Genomic DNA, 7,065 nt, shown 5'->3' on the forward strand with positions numbered 1-7,065 from the left:
CGTAACAAAAACGACAAAATTCTGATAGAATTTTACCCTTAAAACTATTAGAATTTTGTTGATGGCTAATATAATGAATTTGAATATGAAATATGTGTAAAAAAATATATATTTTGTAGAAATTTTCGTGATATTTTCTAATTGGTGTGCACGGGAAGATATGTTCCCCTTTCCAGACAGGTGGTGAAAATCCTTTTCGCGTGTTATTTTGGTTACATTTGGTTTGGGGGAGTTTGAGAATGCTAATGGAAGCATAGGAGATTCGAGCATTTTAATCTTTGAAGAACATGGGAATTTGAGAGAGATTGAAATGGGAAATTGATTGAACTCCCATCGATTCCATCCCAACCGTTCATCATAAATTATGATAATAATTTCTTATCTCAAAACCCACAACCGAACAAATAACATAAATTCCCTTTTAAACATCCCCTATTATTTCTCTCTAGCAACTAAACAAGGAATTGACAGCACGTTTAGTTAGGGGGAATTGTTAACAGGGATGGAACTTTGAGAGGTACAACCTACTGTTTGGTTGGTGGATGTGGAAGTTTGTGAGGGATTTGAGAAGGAGTTTAAGAGTAAACTCCCAATTGGGTAATGGCAGGTAATTTCTAGGGAATTTCTTTTCTAAGTATGACGAGATAAATCTGAGCCTTACATCATCACTTCAAATTCAATTATCATCCATACTACCCATGATTCTCATCTCTACTACCAAATAAAAGACTGGGAATAAAAAAATGAAACTCCCATGATATATTCCTTCACTAAGGGCGTGTTTGGTTGCTTGTATGTCCCTAGCCAGGCTCGTATGACTCATCCTGGATGAGGCTAGCCTGGATAAAGTGGTACAACCTGACTTGTTTGGTTGCCGTATCAGCTTATCCCGGATAGCACGAGATGTTGTTTGGTTGCTTGCATGAGAAAGTGTGGCACATGATCAATTTTATTTGGTTGGTTGCATGAAACCGAGTTTGTTAGCTTTTTTTTTGTTGAACGTGAAATAAAAATGTACAAATAACTATAGTTAGATTATCTCATTTAAATTGTTAAAATTTAGCACACGCTGACTAATCCTCGCTGAAAAACAATGGTTCAATACTAATCCGATCAACAGTAGCCCGGATTAGATAATCATTAAAAACCACTCAACTACAGTATTTGATCGGGCTTAAAAGTAATCGATCGGTTAGAGAAAAAAAAGAAAAGAAAAGGAAAAAAATTTATCGCTGCTGTTGCCTTTCTCGTTCCTACCGGCGCCGGAGTCCACGCTGCTCATCGCCGCTCAATCCTCACCGCCGGACCACGCAGCTCGCTCCCCACCGCCGAACTCCAAGATGCTCATCGCTTGACTCCGCAACCGAGCTCCCCACAAGATCCCATCGCCTGCCTCCCCACCGAATCCCGTTGCTTGTTCGGACTCTGCCATTCGCCGGATGGTTCTCGCCCCGCTGTTGTGGCCGGCGACAAGCTCCAGGCTACCGGATCTGCTGCCTAGGAGCTTGTGGCCACCGGATCCGGCATTTTCTACCGGGCTTCTTCTTCCTCTTCAACTTCAAGCCCCTTCTTCCCCAGCTGACCTCCTGAAGCCCCTTCTTCTTCCTAGCGCAGAAAGACCACACCGGTCCCTGGTGCTCCTCGATTGGCCGTGAATACTCGAAGGCGAACAGCAAGAAGAGAGGAGTAGGAGGATAGGGAAGATGCAAATGAGACTGTGGAGGTGAGTGGACTGCAGGCGCGTGCATCGCCCAGACACACGCTTGCACCTGCGCCTGCATCCGCTCAGCCAGGCTGAGGAGCGAAGCTCATTTCTTGCGTTCCTCTCGGGCCAGGCTGTGGAGGGAATCTTGCACCTAGGGAGCCTGGCTGAGATCTTGGAACAGGCAACCAAACAAGCCGAAGTTGCATAGGCGGGTGCGAGCCAAGACACATGCAGCCAACCAAACACACCCTAACTCACTCCTCTAAAACTTCCAATCCCCTTTCATTCTCTTGGCAAACAAACCATGGGACTAAAAATTAAATTCTGATATTAATTCTCTTTGTCAACTTCCATAGTTAATTTTCATGCCCTTCCTGATCGTTGCCATACAAGCTGAAACTTGGATATTGATAGGAAGAAATCCAAATAACCCCATGAGCTTACACCCTAGAGTTTTATATGAGCATACCCCCCAAAATGAAACCAATCCCAACATTTTGGATTTCCTTTTTTTTTTGAAAAATCGGCTCCAACAGTTCCCCTCTACAAATACGCAAAAATTTAATTTGCAACTCCATATTTCTCGCTCTTCACAAGTTGGATGTGATTGCTCACTCCCAATCCGTTGATCTAAGGGTGTTAGACATGTGCAGGAGGGGATCAGGGACTCGCAGCGCACGGAAAGAGGCCACCGATCACACCATACGCGAGGAGGACAGTGAACCAATGATTCTCTTGGTATGGGATGGACCTATTTTTTTTATTACTGGGAGTTAACTTTTATTTATCTTTTTACAGGGATGAATCTATTCACACCTAAAAATCTGATTACGGATTCAAGAATATAATTTTGGGATGTATTTTTGGGCTTTCTTTTGGCAATGATCTAGACCATTGACTCTTGAACTACCTTATTTGATCTAATAACTCTTTTTTTTAACTCATAAAATTTTATTGCATATTAAGCAGAGTACGTTGGAAGCGAAGGACATTCCCTAAAACATCGCCATGCAAAAAATTAACAACAGCAAACATTAAGGACCATATTTCTAAAAGAAGGTAAAGAGATTGAATGGTGGAAGCAAACTCTCATACTATCTGATACAACAGTAGTGGATACAATCATCGGGGGCCCATGGCATTGCCGCAATGATTGCACCCAAGGGCCTCTTCAAACATGATTCCCGCTTGACCTGCCAGCAATCCCTCCGACTGCCTCCACGGATTTGGCACTAATGGAGGTTTGGGGTTGAGTCGTAGATATGTTGGTGGCTTCACCGAACTCAACCGATGATTGCCATGGTGGTCATCGTCAAATCTAAGGAACACTATCAGCATTCTGCTGACCAAAATCTTAAGCTTTTGAAATAGAAATCATATATTTTACATTTTCCCTACTTTTGTTTTCATACATGAAGGCCTTGCTATCGTTCCATGTGGAGAATGCCCCCCTTACGGCACGGTTTAGTCTGTTATTTTCTTTTGTCAGAATGGATTCGGACCGCCCCTTCTCTAAAAGCATGGTTCTTACCTCCCTCTCTCCCCCCTCCTTCAGGGTCGTCCATTCGGTGGGTGATCCCTTGCTCTCACCTTCGGATTTTGATAGTTCTGATGATATGGCGAATTGCAGTTATCTTGGTGAATTGACTTACATGAGAGTCGACCATGTAGACAAACTGCTTATACCACCAATAAAATAAAAGTTATATACCAAGAGCGGATGTTTACTCATTGACTATTCTTTTTAAGCCATATGTGACAATTTTATGTTCTCCTTAATATTGTGTCGTGGCCCAATGAGTGCGTTGGCATGACAAAAATGTTGAGTCACATGTCGTGCGGGCAAAACCACTTCGCAAAACCCTAGAGGGTCATTTGGACCAAATGAGAAAGTTCAAGGAACTTAATACCCACTTTAACAGTTCATGATGATACATGCCTCCAAGATAAACGTTTAGGGGGTATATGGACTTTTTCCATATTGATATGTATCGATGTTGTAAATTTGCTTCCACCGCTAACTAAGGGCCTATTCTAAGCTTTAACTCCAAACGACAGCTTCCTCGTTTTCTGTTAGCATGCTTCCAAACTACTAAACAAAGTGTTTTATGAAAAAAAAATTATATATAGAAGTTTTTTAAATAATCAAATAAATCTATTTTTATTTTATAATACTTAACTAATTATGTGCTAATTAGCTTTCTCCTTTCGCATACACTGAAAATCTCCCTCAATCGTCAATAAACAAACACATCCTAAATAATTGAAGTTGTGTAAGAATAAAACATATATATAACAGTTAATAAGAAGTAGGTTACTTGAACTATTATATGTTTCTTTTTTTTAAAAAAAGAAGAAATAACGTACTCAGCGCATAATTCAATTGGAATATCTGGCTACAAAACACAAGCATTTTAAACTCTAATGAAACAACATGTTATCGTACAAACAAATCAAACCCTCAGAACATAATAACAAAACCATTTCCTTAAAACTAAACATTTTTGGTGAACTTAGTACTACTAATAAAGTTGGATATCATAGCATTCACAAAATAACTTCTTCCTCCATTTCACATTATAATAAGATGTTTTGGGTTTTGAATAGATTCTTTCATAGATCCATGTGTATGCTTCACATATGTGTCTAAATGTATATGGATGTTAGTAAATCTAGACAAGATATGAAGAGATAAAAATGTCTTATAATATGAAACGGAGGAAATAATACTTAGTTAATAATGCGTCTCATTTTGCATGCAACTTATAAGCTCCCTAACTCAGTTTCGAACTAAGCCTAAGCCAAGAGCATTTACAACGCTCCACTCTTGCATGTGGCCTTAAGTATCCACCTCAGAGCCGAGCGATCATCTTAGTGGCAAAAGTGGTCTTACCCACCTTCATGTGCCTTACAGAAGACACAACGCCCTGGCCCCAAAAAGACTGGGATAAGAGGGGAGAGAGGTGGCCGGTGACATAGATGAAGAAGGACGCATGGCTTAGCTAGATCGACGATATCAGCTCCTAGATCGAAGTGACCATGATGGATTGATGACTAGACCTGGTGGATTAAGGCAACCGCACCAAACTGAGGGACCCGATAACCACCTGGGATTGGAAAGAGAGAGCTTCATGATTGTGAGTTGCAAGGGGAGAGATGGTGGTGGTAGTGACTGAGGATGCTGAGGAGATGACGTCGTTGATATTTGGTTGTGGAAGAGGTGAGGGCAACACCCGGGGATCATGGAACGGTAAAAAGTGAATAAGAATAAAGAGAATATGATGAAGGGGTAAGTTGCTCCATAAAATGGATCATTACAAACCAACATGTTGTTCCGATATGTTTTTTTTTCAAGTTCTTATAACTACCTATACATCTGTACCTGCTTACCAAGTTTATCATCAGCATAATCTAATCTTTCTTTGTATGCAGCTAGTATACGCTTTAGATCACTGCAACTACGGCCCACAAGACCATTCAATTCCACCGGAATAAGTCTATTTTTCCTCCCTCAACTCATGGCAGTGTATGAATAGCATCCCTCAACCGCAAAATCGGGTATAACCCATCCCCCAACTCCGAAAACCGTTGCAAATCAACTCCCCGGGCGGTTTTGGAGGTGGTTTTGTCCTACGTGGCACCTTTGACCCTATTGACTTACTGAGTCAGTAGGTGGGGCCCACATGTCAGTGACAAGGATAAAAGAAAAAGGTGGGGCCCACTGTCAACCACACTTATCTTCTTCTCTACGCCCTTCTCTCGCTCCTCCGGCCGATCCCGGCGGTGACGTGCCGCCCCACCCTGCCGCCATTCGTCGAGGCTGCGCCCCGCTCTTGCTCGGCCGCCCTTCAGCACCACGCTCCGCTTCGCCTCCTCCTCCCCACCCCCATCCCACCCTACCGCCTCCACCGCTGCCGCCATCCCCCTCCTCAGATCCAGAGCGGAGGAGGGCGAACGAGATGAGGGAGCTGGCCAGCAACCCTTGGACATGGAGCGGCTTCTCACTGCAGATGGACCAGCCCAACCCGTCTTCGCGGTTGCGTCCATGTGCACGACGGCCACCCCCCTAGGCTTCACCGCCTACACTAGTGCGTGCCATATGGGTTTGCAAATATTTGCAAATCGATTGGGGATTCTCTGGTGACGGTGTTTTGCGTGCTTGGGCAGAGTGATTTAGTGCTGATCATAAGCATCATAGTATCATACACGCTTGAAAAATCACGATACAGTCGACCAAATTGCTGATCGATAGCTTAGTAAATTTGGTCAGCATGGTATGCCACCCGGCAATTTTCTGATTGATACTATTGTTGGGGTACCTGGCTATCTGCAGCTTTGTTGATGGATAACCATTGATCTTGCATTGTTTTATATCCGACTGCTTGCTTCCTGGAGCCGTTTGTAGATGTAACTGGAGATGGAATTTTTGCAGCAATTGGTCTTGCCACTGCCGTCTCACGTGCTACCCCAGCCAAGTCTCCCCCGAGGCCGGCCGCACGAATCACGCTATGCCGCGGGCCGCCGCCGGCAATCCATGTGCACTGATGTGCAGACATAGGTGCTGGAGGAGGAGGAGAAAGAGCGGCGGGGAGAAGTTGTCGTACATGACGGTGGTATGGGCGGCGCTGCTCCTCCTCGTGGCGCTCAGCGCACTCTCGCTGCTCGCCGCGGGGTCTCGGAACGACCGCCATGCCGGCCTCGGTCTCGCCACGCTTCTGCCCATCCACAGCTGTCCCCGGCAAGCCTCCCCCAGCAGCATCGTCGCGGTGGCTAGGCACCGTGATGGCGGCGAGCTCCTAGCCGTCGGGATCGGCCGGAGGAGCGAGAGAAGGGTAGAAGAAGAAGTGTGGTTGACAGTGGGCCCACCGTTTTTCTTTTATCATAGTCACTGACAGGTGGGTCCCACCTACTGACTCAGCAAGTCAACAGGGTCAAAGATGCCACATAGGACAAAACCGCCTCCAAAACCGCCCGAGGAGTTGATTTGCAATGGTTTTCAGAGTTGGGGGATGGGTTGTACCCGGTTATTCATACACGGCCATGAGTTGAGGGAGGGAATGTGGACTTATTCCATTCCAACCAGACAACGAAGGGCCCACGGCGCAGTCAGACTTGTTGTTCGATTTCGCCTCCCCTGCAAGCCAGCCCGCATGGCCAGATCGCCGGCGCCGACGCGCACACACCCCGTACGTACGCACGCCCATTGTTCGTGACCTGCCCAACTTTCCCACGGGCGGCCACCCAGTCCCAGCCACCCCACCAACACCAAGCTTTCGCGTCTGCCGACCAAGACGAACCCAATTTGACTGCCGCTGACCTGTGGGCCCCACAACCACCCCATAAATAAAGCAACACAACAA

This window comes from Oryza glaberrima, chromosome 8 (genome assembly GCF_000147395.1).
Source record: "Oryza glaberrima chromosome 8, OglaRS2, whole genome shotgun sequence".
NCBI classification, from domain to species: Eukaryota; Viridiplantae; Streptophyta; class Magnoliopsida; order Poales; family Poaceae; genus Oryza; species Oryza glaberrima.